The following is a 20,878-nucleotide window of genomic DNA, read 5'->3' on the forward strand; positions in this document are numbered from 1 at the left end:
CACTGGTTAGGCCTCAGCTGGAGTATTGTGTCCAGTTCTGGGCACCGCAGTTCAGGAAGGATGTGGAGAAATTGGAGAGGGTCCAGAGGAGAGCAACGAGAATGATCAAAGGTCTAGAGAACATGACCTATGAAGAAAGGCTGAAAGAATTGGGCTTGTTTAGTTTGGAAAACAAAAGATTGAGGGGGGAAATTATAGCAGTTTTCAGGTATCTAAAAGGGTGTCATAAGGCAGAGGGAGGGAACTTGTTCTTCCTTGCCTCTGAGGATAGAACAAGAGGCAATGGACTTAAATTGCAGCAGGGGAGGTTCAGGTTGGACATTAGGAAAAAGTTCCTAACTGTCAGGGTGATCAAACACTGGAACGAATTGCCAAGGGAGGTGGTAGAATCTCCATCACTGGAGCTATTTAAGAAGAGGTTAGATAGATGGCTTTCAGGGATGGTCTAGAAAGTGCTTGGTCCTGCCATGAGGGCAGGGGGCTGGACTTGATGGCCACTCGAGGTCCCTTCCAGTCCTACTCTTCTATGATTCTATGTGCTGTAGCCCACTAACGGTGTTTGTTGCCTTCTGCGGAACCCTCTCTAATACATACGATCTTTCAGAAGAGGCTGTATAAAGGAATTCCAGATGGATTGGAATTGGGGTATTCCCAGCCATAGAAAATCAGCTCATTCAGTTGTGAAATCAGTTTTGTTTAATGGGGTTTTTAAGAGAATTGTTTTCTAAAAGGGATGCTCATTTTAAATACCTATGTAAAATTAGACCAGGGCTAATACTGAAACTCCATAGCTGAACCACTTTCCATTTTAAAAGGTTCTGTGTGTGAGTTTGGCTTCAGATTCCTGGATCTGAACTTGCCATACAAGACAGATCCAAAATGAGAAAGGGAGGGGCCCTTTGTTTTCTTGGGCACAGCTCTTATGAGAACAGTAAATATTTCTGCCCGAAAAGGTAGCTCTCTCATGAGGACAGGTGATCTCATGCGGGTTCCACCACCTGGGCCTAAACCTCATGAAGGCAGAGTTTCAGCAATCTCAGCCAGTGGAACAGGAAGGGGAGTGGGCAGAAGTGAAACACAGTGGCTGGGGGAGCAAAGCAGCGAGGATGTCTTGCTTCTTCCCCGGCCGCTGTCTGTGAGTACGAGGGCAGAACGGACCCTCTTATGCTGGTGCTGACCCCGCAAGTTCCCCAGGCACCTCAAACGGAGGAAGAGAAGGTGGTGGGAGTGGGTGGGGAAGAGGCAGGATGGGGTGGAGCAAGGGCAGGGAGAGACGGCCTAGAGCAGAGGGCAGCCAGGACTCTGGGTGCTAGGTTGCGAACATAGGGTATGCTGCAGCACCTCCTGTACCTGAAGGCTATGGTTACACTAGCAAGTTCTTCCAGCAGAACCCCAGTTTTGTTGACAAAAATCATGGAGCATGTACACACACAATGCATTTTGTCAACAGAATCTGGACAAAACTCGGCACTTTCGCTGGCAGTGTTCTGCCTCAAAGCTGTGAGGCATAACGCTGCTGTCAACAGATTATGTTCTGTTGGCAAAAAAGCTGTGTGGCCACTCTGGCAGGGGGTGGGGGTCTTCTCTCAACAGACAGGGCATCCACAACAATGGGCAGCCCTGTCTGCTGTGCTTCCAGGTGATTGTTTTGTGGTGGAAGCAGCTGTGTGTGTGGCTGCACTCTGTCAACAGAAGTTTTGTTGGGAAAACTCTCCCAACAGTGACTTCTGTTGACACAGCGCTGTAGTGTAACCATAGCCTTAGTTCCCTCACTTATCATCTCAGCTCTAGCCCAGATTTGACCTAACATACACCTGAACCTGAGTTGGAGCCAAATATTGCCTCTTTGATCTTTCTCTCTACTGTAAAACCTGTCTAACAGATTCTGATAGTTTTTTAATGGCTGGAGTGGGGAATAAGGGTACAGGCATAGTGGGGGCCATTACTTCAGGTCACATATATCACATACTTCTTCTAGGCCAGACCCGTTGGGAGTGTCTTCTTTTGGTTCTTTATCTTCTGCATGCAGACCTGGTGGAAGAGAATTGAGCTATGCCACAACAAAGAGATCCCAAGAGCATGCTGTGAAAAGGGAGAATGGCACACAGCTAAGCGTCTGTGGCGGGGGGGTTGTTCTCTTGAGCTCTGAAGCAGGTTAGGGCTATTTACTTTTATCCACTGAAATGGTCTACACTTGGGATGCTGCAGGACTGAGATGCTGAATAGTGACAGAGAGGTAGCCGTGTTAATCTGTACTCCAACAAAACAGCAGAAATGTAGCACTTTAAAGACTGACAAGATGATTTATTTGGTGATGAGCTTTCTTGCTTCCCTTCCTTTGATGCTCGTAGCTATCTCAGGCAGGACAATTGACATCCCCCCACCCCTCATGCCCCTCCTATGTATTTGATTTGTCACTTTTTACTTGCAATTTTTTTTGTCCTCTGTACTTGTAAATGTCAGTCTGTATTGGAAATGAAAGTGATCTGGAGAAGTGGGTCTGTCCCATGAAAGCTCATCACCGAATAAATCATTTTGTTAGTCTTTAAAGTGCTACATTTCTGCTGTTCTGTTTTGTTGCAGTTCTGAGAGACACTCTTGGGACAAGATGTGTCAGAGCTCAAATGCACTGTAAAAATCCATGAAACACCTTGGAGGTGACTTCAGCTCAATATCCCTTTGACTTTGATTTCCTGAATTAGGAGGCCAGACTGTGTGCTGAAACTAAAGGGACACTGCCAAGAAACATGTCTCAGAATTTACTTCCAAATTAAAATATTTGGGTCCTTTACTTTTTTCCATGTTAACTACTATGGTTTTAACTAATCACCCAAGTTAGTTTATATCCAATGCACAATGTCCATGCTGTGCATTAATAAACAGGTCTAGATTCTACCCTCTTCATGACATTTACACTGCTATAACTCCATTGACTTCATTAGAATCTCTGGATCAACACTGCTATAGATGAGAAAAGCAAAACCCTAGTATTCTGTTTTTATTTCCAGTGCAGTATGTGACATCAGAATCTGGTTAAATATCTGTTGTCATAGTGTGTAGACACAATTTAGCTGCTAAAAATATTGGCTGCTGGGTTATCATCATTTTTCCTCACCAAATAAAGCATCAGTTCGCTACAGAAAATCACAAGGATTCTAAAAATATAGCATGGATTTACAAAATCCCCTGTTGACACCAAGAGAAGGAGCAGAGTTATGCCAAGGTTGAGCTGATAGCAAAATCCCCCCATATAATAATCCCCTGTTAAGGGGGTGGTGGGCAACCTGAGGCCAGCACTGGAGTCTTGCACTTCCTACACCTTCCCGTCCCTCTCAGCACTTTCAGGGGAGCTGCAAATGCTTCATTTTCACTTCATTTCCATTCCTCCCCATCCCTTCCAGAATTGGAACACTGTGAATCAGCTGTTTGCAGCACTCCAGGTCTGGGAGGGAGGGGGAAGAGCATGGATGGAGCATGAATCAGGTGATTTATGCACACCGAAAGAGCTGGGAGGGAGGAGGAGGAGGAGGAGCAGGCACTCTGGTGTCCCGGTGTGCAAGAGGTGTGAAGGGGAGGGGCACAGACAGGGGTCCCAGGGCTGTAGGTGGAGCCACAGTGAGCCACAGGCTGTTGTGGCCCACTGAGGTGAAGGTGGGTCAATTGCATGGCTCGCCCACTACTCCCAGTTTCCCATCCGTGTGTTAGTGTATCTAGGGCTGAAACATCATGAGGATGGTCCTTTAGTGTGTGCACTATTCCACTTTCTTTTCTGTTTGCAGAGGCTGTGGATGCTGGGCTCTATCATCTTCTGCATATAAGGAGGTATGTGGAGTACATGGGATATTTTGTCAGGGAGAATTTGTGGCTTTGGCCTGAGAAGAAGTCAAAGCATGTGGTGTAACTTATGAGAAATGTTTGTCTTCAATAGCATTCCCCTCCTAGCTGTTGTCAGTAGGCTTGTTTCGTTCTCTGTTATATTTCCTGCACTGTATACTCTGTCCAAGTAACTAGTACACATTATTCTCATCACGGTATATTACTAGTTGACTTTTTATCAGACAGTGGTTCTTTGCTGTCTGTAAATGTTTACTGTTCATTACTAAGGCTCATCCTTTCCCACCCAAAATCAAAAATTCCAGGTCTATTCTTACTTCCCAGCGAGGCTACCCTGTCCTTTCAGTGTCACAGGAATGAATGTTGGCACCTACAGAAAAGAGGAATACCTAAGATATCCATAATGAAGCCAGAGAGGACTTAGGGAGGTCAGAGGGAGTGGGGGAAGCAGGGGAGCCAACAGGATTGTCAGGGCCCTGGCCAGTGTACGGGAAGCAGTGCCATGCTCCTGGAAGGGGCGGGGCCTCAGGCAGAAGGGGCAGGGCTGGGGAAGCTGCACTCAATGCCGCTTGGAGTGCCATCCCCTTCCCCCACACACATCATGTTTTGAAAGCAAGAAGACTTTACCCAAATTGATTGGGATTGTGAGTGGTGACTGCTGGACAGGGACATAAAGGGGATACCAGCCATGTGACTGCCACGCCCTCCCTCCGCGTGGCTCCTGCATGTGCCAGCCCTAGTTTGGTGGGAGGGCCTGGCTTCTTCCTGCCTCCACTCCACCTCATCCTGTAAGACCTCTTGTGCTCCGCCCCTCCTTGCCTTTGCTCCACCCCCTCTCACAAGCTCCCTCCTCTGAGCAATGCTGCCTGGGAGACTAGCAAGAGGTCTGGCAGTGCAGCAGGGGGTCAAGCCCACCCATTCATCAGTGGTGGCAGGAAGTGAAGCAACCTGGACCCAGCCCACTCTTCTCTGTTCCACCGGCTTCCAGCTGTGTCACTCCACTTCCTGAGCAGGCTGGATCTGGGACACTCCACTTCCCGCTGCCGGTGAGTGAGGAGCTGACCCCTCCTGTTGGTGCCAGGCCTCCTGCTAGTCCCCCAGACCACCATTGGCCCTGCAGGCCACCAGAGAACAGGGCCCAGGCTGGGTATGCCCACTGGCTGCCGGCCATTTGCCTTTCCCCCCATGGCCTGGGTGGGCACCTGACCCTTCAGGCCCACTCTCCCCACCCCCAAATCATCCCATGAGTTGTTCTAGTTCTGTTGGTCCTACGATATTAGCAAGAGAAGGTGGGTGAGGTTATGTCTATTTTACAACCAACTTTGTTTGCATGAATTAGCTCAGAAGGGGAGTAAATCCCCCCTTTTGCTTTAAGTGGAAGTTCTTTGTACACCATTGCTGAATTACGGCCTCTTACAGAACAGATGAATGGGCAGACCCTTTGCAAAACAAGACTTTATAACCATAAAATGAAGTACTATCTGCCAAGTCAAATTTCACTGTGTCTTTTCAACTGCATGGCCTGTCAGCTTGAGCAGCAGGTAGAGCTGGTAAGGATACACATGATTAGGGAAAGAATCACATTAAAAACACACAATCAGCATTTGAATCATGTACCTATTTTGAGCTAGCCTTCCGTCTATGACCAACCTTAATTGAAACCCATTGAAGAAAACTCAGACTCCATGAAATGGAATCAGTTTCCATCCTTTATTTTTATAAGTGATAACCTGCTTACTATAGTGCTGCCAGGTGCCTGACTCTGCTGCCACAGACAGAAAGTAAAGGTGATTTACCGTATCTTTCCCACAAGAAAATTCCCAGCTGGCTTATTTAACGTGTTGCCTAAAGGCAATTGAAATCAATTTACATATATAAACTATTGTTCCAAACAGTCACTGTGCTTTTTCTGGAACTTCAAAGACAGCAGCATCTTGACACTAAATATAGGCGAATACTTAGAAAAAACCACTTAAGCTATTAAAAATGAGAGGGGTTTGTTTTTTTTTTTAAATTCCTCTTTGTCGTTGGTGCCATTTGTTTACATTAAGCTAGGAGAGGGGAAATAATCTGCTTTATTTTTCTTTAGAGTCAGTTTCTTGTCAAACTTTCTTTCCGGTTACAGTTTATTAGAAAAATTATGCTGTGTTTGGGTTGCAGACAATGAAAGGAAATGTCTACTTTCGGGATGCATGGCTTGCTTATTTGTTTCCTGATGTCAGTTGCAAAATGAATTCAGGGTAACGGTTCTGTTGGGCTATAGTTCAAGAAAACTTATTTGTGCACAACTCAGATTTAGGACCATACATGAGCTGACAGGTTCCACAGCTTATATAGGGTATCGGGGTTGGGAGGAAGAACGGGGTATAGTGATTTACGTAGAATTGTAGGACTGGATGGGACCTTGAGAGATCTTCTAGTCCAGTCACCTGCCCTCACAGTAAGACTAAATACTATCTAGACCAGTGTTTCTCAATCAGGGATACATGTACCCTTGGGGGGTACACCCAGGTCTTCTGGGGGTATATCAACTCATCTAGATATTTGCCTAGCTTTACAGCTGGTCTCATAAAAACACTAGTAAAGTCAGTACAGTCTAAAAGCTGATTCAGACAATGACTTGTCAATATTGCTTCATATGCCTTACGCTGAAATTTAAGTACAATACGTCTTTTCCAATTCGTTTATTTGATAATAAGATAGTAGAAAGTCAGCAAGTTTTCACTACTAGTTTTCTGTGATATTTTTATATGCTTTTGTAAGTAGCTTTTAACTGAGGTGTAACTTGGTGGTAGGCAAAACAAATCTGACTCATGGAAAAGGTAAAGTAATCTGGAAAGGTTGAATGGCACTTGTTTCAAGATCTCAGATTACCTTAGGACCATGTTTCTCAACCCATAATGTGCGTACCATTAGGGGAATGAGAGAGAAGCCTGGGGGTACTTGTAGTTTTTTTTTGAAAAAAGGGTAATTTATCAAAAAAAAAAAAAAAAGGGTTGAGAAACACTGATCTAGACCACATTTCATTACTACATTAGCCATTTGGCTTGTTTTAGAAATAGAGTACAAAGTCTCTGACGACTTCCAAATTCATCCTTCAGACTTGGTGGTATGGGTGGGGATTATTTTACATGCAGCTTTCACAAATCAATAGAAATCTTTGATAGATGTCTGGCTGGCTGTACTCTTCTTCATTTCCACTGTAGTAAGCTGAGTGCCTTCCACGTTAAACACCTTGGCAAAAACAAGGTCCCTAGCAGACTTCATGAGGTCACTGGCTCCTCACCCAGATCAGACTGTAGAACACTGTTTGGGGTAAGGTGCTGAGATTTGGGGGTGGAGGGGGTAGGATTTCCATGTGAACAATATTTCCTGTAAGTCCCTGTTCGAAGAATTGTTGATAATCCTGTGGTAGTGGAACTGAATGACCTTTAGATGCACTTCTCACCCCATGGCAGGGCTACCCAATGGAGAGAAGGAGGGAAAAGGGCAGCTGCAACTTGAAAGGGCCCAGGGCTTTCAGGTACCACTGTGACTTTTAGATTGCCACTGGAGCTCTAGGCAGCATGAGCCAGACAGCACAGAACCACTGGCTGGGGGAGGTTAGAGCTAAACCTCACCCTTTTCACCTGAGACCCTGCCCCTTCCAGGGTGGTTCCAGAGGGCCCAACGCCCTGTAATTCTGTCAGCAGCCCTGCCTGTGGAATTACCATGAGAAATGTGGTCATAGTACTGAGTGCCTGAGCTTCCATTACTTGCACAGCCCACTCATAGCAACCTGATTCTTAACTGAGCAAGGCCATAACTTTTTTGAATTTTTGAGCAAAAGGGCAGGGCAAGAACCTCTTAACAGAGCAGAAAACAACTGAATTTTGCTAGAAAATTTTCCTTGTTACCTGAGCCTCCAACAATCAACTGTGGATTGAAGAGGCTAATGCTCCATACTAAGGATAGTTTTATTTTTCCTTTAAGACGCAAAAACACTCCAAAACCTTTAAGTCTCTCTTCAGGAAACCCTTTCACCTAACATCCATCCTCTCCCATTTCTCCTATGGATGACTGTCCAATTGGACCTTAATACTTAGGTCATATAAAGAGTGAGTACAGTGATTTAAGGTACATCAACTGTTTCAAGCACTTTACCAGTCCCAATTCCAGATTTAAAAATCAATCCTTACAAACACTTAGGCTGTGTCTGCACTTGCATTCCTCTTTCGAAAGAGGAATGCAAATGAGGGAAATTGAAAATGCAAATGAGACACTGATTTACCTATCTCATGCTTCATTTGCATAATCTCTTTTCAGAAGAGATTCTCTCAAAAGAAAAGTGTAGAAGCAGCTCTTTCAACAGTGAACCCCATCTTCGAAAGAACCCTTCTTCCTATTTTGTTTCAAGAAGGGTTCTTTCAAAGATGGGATTTATTTTCAGAAAAGCCCCATCTACCCTGTTTTTCTTTCTTTTGAAAGAATCTCTTCTGAAAGAAGATTATGCAAATGAAGCACGATATGTAAATAGTACCTTGTTTGCATTTTCATTTTCCCTCATTTGCATTCCTCTTTTAAAGAGGAATGCAAGTGTAGACACAGCCTTGCTATGGATGTTGGCTTCTTATATATAGATATAGTGTAAAGTAACCTGGCCTATCAGTGGGATCTGTATTCCCCTCCTCTTCAAGATTTAGTAATAAACTGTTGATTCCTCAAGCCTAATATTTCTGTGAACTAGAGTAACATGGAAAGAGTTAACACATGCAGCTATGTAACAATATGGACCAGATTAAGAACAGGAAGGAAGATAAACAGGAAACTCTGCAGTGCTCCCTTGAGATTTAGATGAAAATTTCTTCTAAAACCTCAATGTTTTGAACAAGCTGGGAGTTTGTTTATTCTAGTGACAGACAATTTAAGGTTAAGTGGAGCCAACAAATAAGTGGAAAAACTCTTAATTTACCTCAATTAGTATGGACTTTCAAGGGGGAGAGAGGAAGAATGGCTGAGTCATGAGCTGCACGTTGGGATGAGAGGGATGCTGCCTGCCCTCCAGAGGCCTGGGGAAGGCCTGCCACTCTCCTGCATGGATTTCCCCGGGAGGGGGGTCACACCACTTGCCCTCTCACCTGGGGCTGGGAGGGGCACTCTGGGGCTGGCAGGGAGGACCTGTCCCACCTGTCTGGTGGCCTGGGGCTGATTGGTCAGTGAGGGCAGGGGAGCTGGCTGCCACTCAAAACAGCCTTTGGTGAAAGGGGCAGGACAAGCAAGGGGATGATAGCCTCCCATAGCCCAAGGCTCATCAGCTGCTCACGAGGCCCAGATTTTTCAGAACTGGGATGAGTTACTGGTAAATTTGGGCTGAAATTTGCCTATATGTCCATGGGAGGCCCAGGCCCAATGCAGTAGGAGGAGAAATAGCAGGGTCATGACTTACAGCTGTGCAGGCAGCAACCATACAAACACCAGATGTGGGTTTCAGGGTTGCTGTTGAGTTGGGGTGCATGGGATTGTGCGCATTCAGAGTAAAAGAGAACCCAAAAGGATCAGGAGGCCTCCTGCAAAAACAAAAAAAACCCAGAAAAATTGTAGTTTGAAATGATCCGGTGGAGACGCTTAGCGGCACAGAAGGGCCATCGAGCTGTTTGTACTGCTCTCGATGATTTTATTGCATTTTACTGCTTTCACAAGATTGAAGGAGCCAGGTAGCCAGAGGAAGGAGAGTAGGTAGGTGTTACAAAATGTCTCCAAAATGAGCCACATTCCTGGCTTGCTTTTCCCTGAATTTGAGTCATGTGACCCTCTCTTTTGTTTGATAGCGATTTTACATATTTATTATCGATTTCTCAAATAACCTTTTTCCTAAAATCCCAGGGGAGGAAATCCCACATCATTAAAACCTGCACCAAAAAATAAGAGGTCAAAGCAGATCAAATCTAACTGTTAGGTAGACAGAGTTCATCTCTACAGCTGTCAAGAGGGACAATAGCCAAAGATCTAACAGTTAATGTTGCTGAAAAGATGTAATCCAGAGCTTGGCATCTGGATTCCACAGCTGTCAAATCTGTCTCCTGTGTAACACCAGCTGTTGATGTCGCTACAGGACAAAGCAAAATATGTGGAAACATTGCAGCACATACGAGAAAAAGGAAGAGTGATATTTTAATGTAGATAAATTTCATAACACTGCAGACTGACCTTTTACTTTAAAAATATATGGTCTATAACTGTCCTATAGTACACTATGGGATAAAACATGGGATATTATTTTGTTTTCTTACGCATATCTGAAAATTCTAGGGAGCAAAGTTATAAATGAGTGAGCAGTACAAAACAGGTAGCAGTGAGTTATGAACGACCAGCAGCTTTACCCAACGTTGTTCGGGTCCTTAACTCAATTAAAGTGTTGGGTTTCTTTTTTTTGAAAATAAATGCTTTATTTAAATTACTATATTTTTATGAAGTTAATTTTTATTTTGGATTTCTTAAAGGGGTTATTAAATTTTCCCATTTCATTGTTTTTAGCAAATGTTCTAAATTGGAATTTCCTCATGTGCATTTTTATTCATCCCTATAAACTCTTATTATTCACTGTGTTTAAACAAAAAAGGACTAGAGTCAATTTCATTTACAATAACATTTTCTTCTTCCTTTCAAACCTTAAGCATTAATTTAGGTGTACCAAAACAGATCACTACTCCAGATTTCACTAAGTTATGTCAGTTTAGAGGACTGTACTCGATCTGGTGATTCTCTCTCTTTTCTGTTTGGTTTTAGGAGAATCAATCCCACTTTGGGCACGTCCATTTTCCTGGCACAACCAAGCTTTTACATAAGTTATGGTAAGAGGAAGTTGTACACCAAATTTGGTGACTCTACCTCTGATTATTTAAGAGGAGTTCTTGAGCAAACAGGAAAACTCTATAAAATATATAGTAGGGTGTGCAGCAGTTTGACCTAGGCTGAGTGTTAGATTCGTTTCCTTGCTCCTCAATGTGTTTGCTTTTGTTCTGAAGTGGTAGGAAATGTTTACTATTTTGGAGTCGCAGTAGGGTGACCATATCTCCCTGTCCCAAATACTGGAAGTGGGTGGCAGCCGCTTGCGCTCCTCCCAGCTCCCCGAGCCTCCGGGAGCTGGCAAGCAGGCAGCAGTCACTGGTGCTCCCTCGGCTTTGCCACGCCTTGGGGAGCTGGGAAGCGGGAGGCAGCCACCGGTGCTCCCCCAGCTTCACCAAGCCTCGGAGAGCTGGGAAGGAGGAGGCAGCTGCTGGTGCTCTCGCACGCCTTGGGGAGTGGGAGGGAGGCAGCAGCCACCGGTGCTTCCCCAAGCCTCAGGGAGCCGGGAAGAAGGCAGCAGCAGCCACTGATGCTCCCCCAGCTTCCCAAAGGTGCAAGGAGCCAGGAAGTGCAATACCAGCTTACCTTATCTTTGGAGGGCTCCCTGCTGTCTCCCTCAGCCTGTGTCCTGAGAGCACATAACCTCTCCACAAGCTCTCCGGCCAGCAGCTGTGCCTGCGCACGCTGCTTAGGGAAGAGGTCAGCCGGTTTGGGGGGGTGCAAATATAGGACAATTAGCCCCTTTTAAAAAATAAGTTGGGATTCCTGTCTGGTGCTCAAAATACGGGGCTGTCCCGCATAATAAGGGACAGATGGTCACTGCACCGTAGGAGGGCACAATGGAGAGGTGTTAGGTGGACTCCTCCAAAACATGTTTTCAATCTTAAAACCTTCTTTTATGGAGTTTTGTGTTTGACAACAAGTTCGGGCTTCTCAGCAGACAACAGTTCCACCAGTTTAATTGAAACTGGGTTTTAAATCAGTCTAGTTAAACTGGTGCAAATGCCTATGTGGACTTAGGTACATTGGTTCACATTTTACAGCTGACCTACCTTACTTATCTTAAACTAGCTGTAAACTATTTGTGTGTGTCCACTGATTTTAATTAAACCTATTTTCAACCATATTTAATGAAAGCATGGCGACACTCCTTGAACTGTCATAAGCTGCAAAGAAACTTGTTCAGAATTGAGCATCCTCCACAAGATCTGTGGCACCGTATAGACTAACGGATTTTTGGAGCATAAGCTTTCATGAGCAAAGACCCACTTCATCAGATGTCATGTTATGTCATGTCATGTCATGTCAACACTGATGAAGTGGGTCTTTGCCCACAAAAGCTTCTGCTCCAAAAATCTGTTTGTCTGTAAGGTGCCACAGACTTCTGATTGTTTTTGTGGATACAGACTAACACAGCTACACCTCTGATATTACGTAAGATCATTTACTAGGTTAGTGCATTAGAGGAGGTAAGTGAGAAACAGAGGTATCAGGGAACATACAAACGAATGGGTATGATATCTGTAGAGGGCAGGATCCTGGAAACATTCAGGTGGGATGAGATTGGAAAGTACATAAAGAAATACAGACAAATGATGTCAAGCAGAGATTTGATAGAGGCAACAATGAAGTTCAAAATTGAAACTGCAATTTAAAATTGAAGGTATTTGAAATATAACATGAAGTCAGCAAATTATGCAGGAAAGGCACCATCTATGAATATCTGGAGGAGGAGGAGGGCATATTATAGCTGCTAAATGGATGTGAAAAGAAAGTAAAGGAGCTGTACTACCAACAGCAGCATGGACTAATCTCTTTCCCTCTGTAAATAAGTTCTCAAAGGAGGATACTGTGACTGGTTGACCAAGCTGGCAAATGACACAAGACTTAGCATGTGGTTTAATGTCACAAATAAAATGGATTAGTAGCAAGGCCTACATAAGGTAGGTCTAAAGGTCTGATATCCTATTACAGTATATGGTGTATGTCAAGTCATACTAATAGGAGTTGTGCAATATTTGTATTTCTCAAGGACTTGATTTAGAAACCATTGGTGTCCGTCAGAAAAATCCCATTGAATTCAATGGACTGTGGATATGGCCCAAAATGGGGGAAAATATCCTCAGAATTAAAATAGTATTTTGAATGTTAGGTGGAAAGGAAATGGCAGAAAGAGAATAAGTTTTAGTTTTTGAATGATTTCCTCTTGATTTTTTTTTAATATGTGCACAATTCCATCTGGCATAGAACCAGTGATTGTTACATTGGAACAAAGACCTCAAAGTATAAATCCTAATATTTCTAGGAGCAACATACTGAAATCAGAAATGAGAATAGTACCTATGCTTAAATTTGATATCAAGGGGAGAGCCTAGTCACTCCTAATTACCAACCCTTGCAAAGTAGCTCCAATGGTTTAAGCAACTGAAGGCAAATCAGCCACTTTCAGATTAACCAAGCATTTTTGTCAATGGTTTCTGCTGGAATTAGCATATCTGATCCTCAGAGAACAGCTTCAATTCAAAGCTAAAGATCAAATAAGTTAATAAAAATGTTTTCACTTTATCATAAAGGTTTTAACCTCTGAAGGGCCTGATTATGCAGGATGACCAACAGTTTCTAGAAAGTGCAATGTTCAGAACAGGGTCTTAAGGAAGGGTAGAGTAGGGCAGAGTATCAAAAAGGGTAACTAAAAAATAGGAAATGAAAGGTTTGGCACTGCCATTCTGAGGCAGCCAGAGGCAAAACACTTTCATTGACATCCCTAAGAGTTCTGTATGAGGAACAATTAGTTATATGTAGAGCCAGATCCCATTGAGGTTCGTGGAAATCCTCTCCTGACTTGAGCTGGCTATTATTGAGGCCCAAAGTACAGATGACTTTGTAAAAATGGCTTAGTGGGGTTCTCATATTCACTGACCAGACCAGGTCGCCACCTTCTATGAGAATCTGACTGGACAAGCCATTGAAACACCCAATTTAAATTCATTACTATTCAGCAAAGCAGCAAAGAGGAAGCCATGCTAGTCTATACACTATCAAAACAAAAAGCAGTCAAGTAGCACTTTAAAGACTAGCAAAATGGTTTATTAGGTGAGCTTTTGTGGGACAGACCCACTTCTTCAGACCATAGCCAGACCAGAACAGACTCAATATTTAAGGCACAGAGAACCAAAAACAGTAAGCAAGGAGGACGAATCAGAAAAAGATAATCAAGGTGAGCAAATCACAGAGTGGAGGGGTGGGGGGGAAGGTCAAGAATTAGATTGAGCCAAGTATGCAGACAAGCCCCTGTAGTGACTCAGAAAGTTCCCATCACGATTTAAACCATGTGTTGATGTGCCGAATTTGAATATAAAAGCCAGCTCAGATGTTTCTCTTTCCAAAACGGAGCGATAATTCCTTTTCCTGTTACAGAAAAGCATTTATTCAGCAAAGCATTTAAACAGGCACTTACCTTTAATCACATGCTTAATTCCCACTGAAATCAATTAGGTGCACAGAGGTATCATCTAGGTCATAGTGTGAAAGCAGTGAGAGTGTACACATGTAACTGGGCTTGTGATTTGGCTTGCAGACCTTCTATTCTGCTGAGATTGCTACAGCACAGCTTAGCCACAAGGGCCCAGGCTGTGTGTGTGGAGCTGGCAGTCATAGTTACAACCCGTTGTTATTTCTACACAGAGAAATGCCTAGGCTATGTCTACACGAGAAGGTTTTTCTGGCAAAACCAGCCTTTTGTCACAAAAACCCGCCAAGTGTCTACATGCAAAAACCTGCCAACAGCGTTGTGCCTCTCCAAGTTGAGGAGTAATGTCTTTGAGAGTTCTCTGTCAACACAAAAGCCCTATAGATGCTCCGGGGGCCCTTTTGTCAACAGACAGGGCTGCCGGTTCTCTGGGCAGCCCTGTTTGCTGAGCGTCCGGTTGGCCCTTCTGTCGAGAGAACGGCCAGGCAGTCTGGTCACTCTGTCAACCGAGAGGATTGCTCTTTCCATTCAGTTTTATGTGTGGATGTTATCTGTTGACAGAAGTTTTGCTGGAAGATCTCTTCTGACAGTAACTTCTGTCAACAGATCGGGGTAGTGTAGACATAGCCCTAGTGCACTGATTTCATGCCAACAGGAGTTATTTATTGTGGCAGGTATCTCTGAAGCTTTCTTTTACAAGGCAAATAAGTTGATAGTACATTGTTTTAAAAAAAAAACACAAATCCCATTTCACCATCATTTCACTTTGTCGACTGTGTGCTGGTGATTTCAACACTATCAGTGCTTTTATGTCGTACATGTGCCTGAGGGAGCTCAGCCATTGGACGATGAGTATGATGTTATCTCTGTTAGGGTTACTTTCTTACAGGTAATTCAGTACTCTGGGAGCACCAATTTCAGTCATGCAAGGCAGATTAAATGCAGGACTATGCTCTAAAAGGGGTATACATTACTGGCCAATATAATGGTGTCAAGATAGAGGCATTTGATGAAAAAGCCAGAACTAGCACTAGACATTTTGCTTCTGGTTAGCATGCAAAGGCATATGTTTGTTTAGTTACGCGTGTGCTTTGATCATCTTTTGAAAAATAAATCAGTAATTTAATCTCAAATAAAGAATGAGACATGCTTCAGATAAACTTAACTTTCGCTCCTGAGCTATTGTTGTGAGCAATGATAATAAACAAAGCCGTCTGGCGTAACATTTCCTCGCACTACAACACAGCCTGCATATCTGAAATCTAAATTTGCCTCAGAGCTTGTAAACATCCAGGGCATTTGTTTGTTTATTTTTTCTTCTTTACACTAATTGCATCCGTGTTTCAAGACATGGTTTTCATTCAGAGGCATCATTTTAAATACATTTTTTTTTCAAAAGATTATCTGTGGAAATGGCTGTGGCAGCAAGGATTAAGCTCTGTTTTTTCATATTTGTCTTGTCAAGATAGATGGTAGGAATATGGGGTTGTTCAGATTATAAATTCAGAGTGGAATCCTGGCTTCGCTAAAGTCAATGGCAAACTATCTGTAAACATCAGCGAGGAGGGATTTCAACCTCAGCCTATTCTATTTTAGGATTTTTCTGTATGGGGATGGGGTTAAACCTGATTAAACTGATTAATTCAGTTTGAAAACACTAGTGTACACATGACTCACTATACACACAGCTCAGTAATTCTATGATTATTGTGGACTCTGGAGTTCTCTTTCTAAGTGACCCAAATTTGGATGTTCTCCGCTAATGTGGTGTCAATCAACTGGATGTGTCTGTTCTCCTTTAAATATGAGTACAGAGCCAGAATTTACGCATTAGCCCCTGGGTACAAATATTTCTGCGTTATTGCTCCCAAAACTGCCTGGAGCAGCTATTACAACTCATGCTGAGCCAAATATCATCACTCTCTGGGGAGAAGGCTTGCTTCAGCAAGCTGTTGGGATCACCCACTGGAATAAAGATAATTTTGTGAACATTGCTAAGCAGACATCCTGGGGACCACAACCTGGACACTAGTAGTGCAGGATAATCAGCTCAGGAGCTTGCATGCTAAAATGAAGTAGAACTAGAAAATGAAAACTGGAAAGTATAGCAGGAAATGTGACTTGCCTATTTATGAGAACCTGAACAGGATTTTGATTGGTTGCATCACTACCAAACTCAAAAATGGGGTGGATCCCACTGGCATTCTGCTGTGCCACCCCAAGGATGAGTATGAAGAGTCTTTGGAGAATAAACACAAGGAGGCCAGTGAAGAGCTAGCCCCTAAAAGCCAAGATCTCCTTGGGGCTCAGGACTGTGACAACAGCCAGGTAGGAAGAGGGCCTGATTCCCAGACAGAAACCAAGCTGATATTGAGGAGGCAGCTCCTACCCAAGGTAGATTAGCATGTAAGCATCTGTTTACAATGTGTTGTGTGGTTGTTACACTGGACTATCATGCTTAGGCCCTCTCAGAGAATGACAGAGGCCTGGGCCTCTTTGAGTTTAGAGGCCCCAGCCCAGCCCCTGTCATAGCTAGCTTCTCATCCACAGAGTCATACTAAAACCGAAACAATATATGAAAATGAACACGTGAGACATTTGTTTACTAACAATTAAGTCATTGCACCCATAGCATTTATATTAAAAATATGATTGTGAGTTTCCCTTGCAAGCAAAACTCTTCGTTTGAGGAATGCTTTTCTGGCTTTGTCATGTGCACAATCTCTAAATTGAGCACGGATTCTGTGTTTATCACTACTGTTGGCATTTCTGTGTTAATGAGATCCTCATTTTGAGGCAGTGGCATTGAAATGTCATTTGTGGGTACAAAATTTTCATCATGAGAACTGGAAGTGTCACTGTCAGCCGGGACATGATCTAATGGCTGAGGCATCTTTTCTACAAGAAATGATGTTACTGGCTTTAAATGCAGAACTGCTGCTTCACTCTGTTGCTTTTGCTGTCTCTTCCTTGCACCACTTTCAAATCTTCACTTCATTTTTAAAAAGTGGTTCTTTTAAAACACACCAACACACAATAAATTAATTCACTAAAGGCTATTGGTTACACAAAAGTTTAATTGTATATACTTCACAATGAATATTATGTAATAGTGGTTTGGGGATGTTCTTTACTATGGCCTGTATAGTCTTATGTCAAAATCTTGAAATTCATCTGCTCATATGTTTCCATCATTAAATTACTCTAATAACTGGTGCATAGTTATGAATATGAATATGGGAGGGGTGCCTTAGTGGTTTGTGCATTGGCCTGCTAAACCCTGGCTTGTGAGTTTAATCCCTGAAGAGGCCATTTAGGAATTTGGGGCAATTAGATTTATTTTAAAAAAAAAAAAAAAAAAAAGAGTGGGAATAGTGCTTGGTCCTGTCAAGAGGGCAGGGGGACTGGACTTGATCATTTCCCAAGGTCTCTTCCAGCTCCATGAGATGTGTGTGTATGGGGTGATTGGCAGATTAGATATAGTTTATTAAAATTGAATCAGAAGTTTAGTATCACAAAAAAGCCTTTTAAAGGTGAATCTAAAACTGGATGAAGAGGTAGCATATAGCTGAGCCTGATATGATTATTAGTTACAAAGACATGTAAGAAAGAACAGAAATCTCCTATGCAGAGATAAACATCCAGTTTAAAGACTAAACTTCCCCTCGGACCAAGCAGAATCACTTTGCAGTAACAGAATTAATTATGACTTTCATAACCTCTAAACTATGCAAAGACTGTCAACAGCATTTTATAACATAGTCACTAATCACAGACTAGTCCAGTCTCCAGTCCTGCAGATGAAACTCAGATGTGAACAAAAAACTGGCAAAGGTGCAATGATTTAAATCCAATTTTTGCAGGTTTATATATAGTAAATGGAAATCATGTGGTAGAAAAATGTCAGCATTTGTCTCCTGAGGCCCCTCCTGATTACTCCACTCCAGTGGGCCCTGATCATGCTATCTTCTTTTCCAGGAGCCCCACTGCCATTTTGTCAGAAGTGAGCTTGAGGCTTTCCAAGTCTCCTTCCTTAGCCCATGCTGTCCATTTGCCACCCACCCCTCCATATTCTCAGTGTGGCAGTTGATCTAGCTGGAAAATCAGCCTGAACCATCACCTGTTCTGAGGCCCCTGCCATCGAAGTCTCATGCCTAGGCACTCCTTTCCGCTGTCCTCCCAGTATCCATCCTGCTGCCCCAAAGGTTCCCTCAACCTTGTTTGTTCACTCAATATGGCAGCCACAGCCTCCATCCTGTTCACTTGTGCAAAATTCAACCATTCATTGACATGTAACCTGTGGTGAGGAGTCTCATTTTGCACGAGGTAGATGTGGGCATGGCATATGCATAAAGATACCAAGACTACAGCTGTCCACTCATAATATGCATTCTTACAGGAAAATAACTTTATCTTAGGGATGGCAAATTGCTCACTGGCTATTCACAGGCTTACATTGAGAGAAGCTGGAAACTGTGAATGCTTCAGATGAACCCCTGTTCGCTTCTCTGCACTTTCACTGTGTCTGCAGGGGGAAACACAATGGAACCTCAGACTGCTCCTTTTTTGTCTGGGCAATATGCGGTGAGACAGCTGCCTACTCATTCCCCCAGTATATCTTGCAACACCCTTCCATTCCTTCAGTGCTTGTGGAGGGATCATGTTGGTGAGTGGTTTCACAGCATGTCTGTCTGGTCTGCCCTTTGCCTCTTGGGTAACAGCTCATAATGCACAACAAGAAAAAAAAAGACTAACAAATTTATTGGGTAATGAGCTTTCGTGGGTAAGACCCACTTCCTTGGATTATTTTTCTCTTGTTTCCCCCGGTTCAAAAAATGGCTTGTTACTTAGCACTCCTTCAAACTTTCCATGGGAGAAAAATCTGCTTATGAGTGCAGGCTCTGGCTTTGTTTGAAGAACATCAGCTGAACTCAAGCAAAGTTCGGAAGGACCATTTAGAACTAGTTTTGAGTCCAGGCCTGTTCCCATTGATTTCAATGACAGGTCTGAGCTCAGTCTTATTGCAGAGCTGTTGGTATCAGTGTGAGCCTGGCTAGCTCAGTTGGTAGAGCATCAGTTTCTTAATCTGAGGTCCTAGGGTTCAAGTCCCTGCTCAGGTGAGGTCTCCTCTCCTGCTTGGGTGCACTCAGCTGGAGGCTCCCTGGAGATGGCCCATCTGCTGATGGTATCAGTGGGGGCAGCTTGTTTGTTTGTTTTGCCTATGACGTCAGAGGAAACAGGACCTGCAATGTGTCTGTGAGCACTTTGACATCCATTGGCAGGTTGGAGCTTATACAGAATCTAGGCCAAAACATTCAAACCCAGGAGCCCAAAGTTAGATTTTGAAATCTTTATGTATGGACCATTTTACATTTGTTAAGTATTCTGGAGGGAGTCTACCTCTTTGCTAAAGGCCCCATCTGGCACTGCAACAGTGTACAGAGGACATAAAAGTCCCTTCAGTGACAGGAGGAGAACTCACTTGGTGCAGGCACTGCATTGCACAGTATTAGGCTGCTCTGCATATGTCCTGTCACAACCCCTGTCCATGAGTGCATTTGGGAGGTGAGGCTAGAGTTACAAGGGTCATGTCAGGGCAGGAGAATAGTCTCCTTGCCTTATGCAGCCACAGCCTCAGCCAGTGTGGTCAACAGCCACCATGGGCCTTGAGGCAAGGTGGGAGGGGCCCAGGTCTGTGTCCCCAGAAGAGGTGGGGCAAATGGCAAAAGGGGTGGGGCTTAGGGCAGTCAGCCTTTAGCGCTGTCAGGATCACGGCGCTGCCTCCCCTTACCTCAGAGCTGTGTGGAGTGGCAGAGTAGCACTACCACAGTACTTCCAAGGGGTCTGGAGCTCCAGCCACTGCTACTTCAGCAGTGGCAGCCAAAGCTCTAGGCCTCTTTGAAATCTCAGGCCTGGGGGCAACTGTCTTATTTGCCATTCCTCCCTCTGCCCCAGTGTTGGCAGGCGTGGCCAAAGCTGCTGAAGGGTCCAGAGCAAGCCATAGGTTGTGAAGGGAGAAGAAGCATTGTAACTCAAAGCAGCTCTTACCCCCAGAGCAAGCCTCTATGTGCCCCCCTCTCCTTGGGCTGCACCTTTGCCTCCCGGAGGTGTGGCACAAAATTCCACCTTAATTATCTGTTTCGTTGTATCCAAGTGCTTGTGCTTTGTAAATGGCGTGCTAGGTAACTGCCACTTGAGATGCAGTAGGGTTTTTTAAATGAATTGTTTCGATTCTGAGGTATATATTGGGGATGGGCCTAAGCCACAAAATTCAGACCTATGCTACCCAAAACTTTCAGGCTGTTTTGGTTTCTAATACGTAGGAGTAATTCACAGACACTAAGGGATGGAGTCGACCCTGGCAGCATTCGCGAGGATGTGTGCAAGAATTTCATTTTCATGTTAAAGAGTTTCATGGATAAGAATCTGAGCAAGAAAAATAAGAATATACCACCGTCCTGCATCTGTCATTCCTTAAGCTTGAAATGTTTGGGAAGTGTTTTTTTTATTCCAGCTCAATCAGAAAGAGAGAATCTCACTAACACACATTGGATTGATTTTAGTATTTCTGTACACACTAATGTTCTCTGTTTGAGAATACAGATGTGAAAATAATCCACTTTTGCTTGCACTGTATTTGCAAATCCACCAGCTTGATGTTCTTGACCATGCATAGATTAATTTACCAAGGCAACGCATGAGAAATCACAGCCCTTTATTTTATAATTGGTTGCATGCCATATTCTCAAG

General features: G+C 43.7%; 1 non-coding gene across 1 annotated transcript; it reads left to right on the forward strand.

The window, feature by feature from the left end:
- The first annotated feature begins 19,175 nt into the window (after positions 1–19,175).
- On the forward strand, positions 19,176–19,248 carry TRNAK-CUU (transfer RNA lysine (anticodon CUU)). Its single transcript has one exon. It is a non-coding gene; the product is annotated as a tRNA-Lys (tRNA).
- Positions 19,249–20,878: the final 1,630 nt, after the last annotated feature.

The sequence above is a fragment of the Carettochelys insculpta genome, chromosome 10, assembly GCF_033958435.1.
Source record: "Carettochelys insculpta isolate YL-2023 chromosome 10, ASM3395843v1, whole genome shotgun sequence".
Classification (NCBI taxonomy): Eukaryota; Metazoa; Chordata; order Testudines; family Carettochelyidae; genus Carettochelys; species Carettochelys insculpta.